The sequence below is a fragment of the Mustela lutreola genome, chromosome 11, assembly GCF_030435805.1.
Source record: "Mustela lutreola isolate mMusLut2 chromosome 11, mMusLut2.pri, whole genome shotgun sequence".
In the NCBI taxonomy this organism is placed as follows: domain Eukaryota; kingdom Metazoa; phylum Chordata; class Mammalia; order Carnivora; family Mustelidae; genus Mustela; species Mustela lutreola.
In genome coordinates, this window is record NC_081300.1 from 48,605,512 (window position 1) to 48,608,506 (window position 2,995).

Below are 2,995 nucleotides of genomic sequence, written 5' to 3' on the forward strand. Positions count from 1 at the left end.
TGTTCCCGGGGCAATCAGGTGAGGCAGAGACAGAATAGTATCAGCTTGATTTTGCCCCTGGCAAGCTGTATGTAGGTGACCTTGGCCTGGGAGGTTCAGGTAGAGTGGTGGGTCCAGACCAGATTCCAGCGCTCTGAGGTGTAAATGCAGGCGAGGAAGCTGAGCCTGAGCGTAAACAACTCTTGCCTGAAGCAGGGCGATAGGGAGTCGGCAGATAGCTCCTGGCTCCTTGGTAGGGTCAAAGGGGATAAAGCCTGTGGAAGGACGCAGCTGACCCCGGCGCGGTGACAAACACGCTCTGGATGATTAAAGCCAGAAGCGGTGTTCAAATCCACACTGAGAAGAACTCTCTACCCTACGTGCCAAGTGGGACCGTCGGTCCTCTTTACAGATGACAACACTGAGGCTCAGAGAGGCGCTTGCCCTCGCTGTGATCAAGTTAGGATTGGGACTTAACCAAGGCGTCTCTGCCTGTGAGGTCTGTGCCCTCCATTACACACTGTGCCCTCCTGAGAGCCCTCCACCACCCGCCCTTGTGATTGGGGTTCACTCCCCGTCTATCCCCGTAGGCTGTCTAGTGGCAACAGGCACGCAGTTTGGATTCAGTCAGACCTGGGTTCAGATCCTGATTTTACCACTTACTATCTAGGCACATTATGGTCATGTCAGGTAAAAGAAAAGGGAAAAAAAAAAAAACCCAGATCTATTAAATGAAGAAAAATTAATCCAGGGCTTAGGTGGAGAAATGTTTATGAAGTGTCTGGCCCAGCCTTGGTATTAATAAATGGGAACTAATAAGTGATAGTTAATCAGTTAAGTTAATCAGATAAGAGGCAGAGAAAAAGCACTCATGCCAGTGCCAGGAATGCCAGAGATTTAAAGTCATGTATTCTAATCCTGTCACGTACTCAGTTTACCTGCTGGACCCAGGTGATTCAGCATTTAAGCCACTCCAAGATATATCATGTAAAATTGACCAATTCCCCCTGCTCTTTTCTGTGTCCCATTCCCGGGAATGGACATGGGTTTTGTTTGATGTGTGTCCTTCCAGACCATTTCCATATACACAAAGTGTTATCCTCAGATATTTAAAGATGACACTGTTCTAATTTTTCACCAACTCACTTGCACACCCAATACCATGGACATCCTACCATGTTGGAAATACACATCAATTCCTTATTAACAGTCATATCATTTTCATGATATAAATTTCCTTGGGTCTTCAGCTCCAATATTTTGTTCTCAAAAGTGGCATTTCCATGAGATCTTAGAATCCTGGAAGTGGGATTTTGGTCAAACTCCTTTTTAGAAGGTTCGTTAATACAAGAGTGCCCTCCTGAAAATGCTCTGCTTTTCTTTCCAGGTCTGGAGTCCTCGTGCTTCCTCCCCATGATTCGTAGGAGCAATTGTGATCAAGCACAGTCTCTTCAGGAAAACAGCAGACCCACCCAAAATACCCCAGTGTTGTCAAGAACATCTTAATTGTTGTCGAGAACACTTCCCATATTGGAAAGATCCCTATTTGAAATGACGGAGCAAAAAATTACTGAGCACCTGTATTCGCCACCTTTGTAAGGTGCTGAGGATAGGAAGACAGATGACAGCATTGTCTGTCTTCATTTGTTCACAATCTGGAAGGGCCGGGGTGGTCACGGCAGAAAAGTCATAAAGGGGTTGCAGGAGAGCATAGACGGCCAGAGACATGGAGCAGAACCAGCCTGAAGAAATTGGGTTTGTGATGGGGTAGGATGAGGAAAAGAGAGTGAGGAAGATGCCAGATCCTTAAGCCCTCTAACTGCCATGTAAATATGTTCTACCCTTTCTCAGAAACTATAGAATACTATGAAAGCCTTTAAAACTGGGGGATGACATGCAGATTTTCATTTTAAGAAATTCACTCTGCCCACAGGGTGGGAAATGGATTGGAGAGAGGCCCAGCTAGAGCTGAAATGGGCTCAGAGGTCATAGGTTCTGAACATAGGGGCCCAATGAAGGACTCCTCAGCCAAATTAGAGAACTTTCAAGGCCAAAGAGTGGTGTGGATTTTGTGCCTTATTCAACTGGGAGGTTGGGGGCCAGGGGTCAAGATTCAAGGGATACTTTCCTGAAAGGGTCTGCTTGAGGTCATGGGGAATATCCTGGTTTTACTGATGGAGAGCGTTTCCCTCGACGAAGCCCAATCAGCAAGGAGCTATAGTAGACCCACACTCTGCGGAAGGCAAGGTATGGGAGGGCGAGTACGTCTCGGACAGAGCCCAGGGTGAGGCCAATCCCTGGAAAAAAATGGGAGAAGATTTAAACCTGACTCGGTTATTTGGGCTCTGCAGGTGGGGCTGGCCTTGGGTCCTCTCTGACCTGGGGCCCTACCTCCTGATCTAGCTGCCGGCTTCCCCTGACTCAGTTTGTAATCCCTTTAAGCAGAACAAAGGGCCTGAAGTGCCCACAGCTTTTCTGAAGAAGGAAACTAAAACAGCAGCCAAACAGTTGCTCAAGTTTTTCAACAAAAGGGACCGTTGCCGCTTCGTGGCGATGAAAGTGGAGAAAGATGTGTTTCAGCCTCTCAGATTTCACTGTCACATATATTTTGGAGGGGCCCTCAGTCCCCCTCCCCCCAGTTTTCCAGGGACTCTGAGAAACATTACCCTCAACTCACTGCAAGGAGACAATGGGCTTCTCAGCAGATCCGATGCCTGAAGTTTTCCCTCTGCCCCAAACCTAGTCAGGGGCCCAGGAATGATCTCACCCTCCAATGGTATAATTCAGTATCACATCAACCAAGAGGATCACAGAACACCCTCAAGCCTTGGCCAAACACTTGCAGCACACTCCAGAGACTAACAGAGGCCAGCATTGTAGTTCCCATCCCCCAGAAGAATCAATAGGAGTCAGTGGCGTAAACAGATCCTCCTCTGCTCCGATGAAGCCACACAGGAGCATCTAAAGGAGCATTAACAACGCTGCTTTGTGAGGCTGCTGGCATGGCGCCATCTTG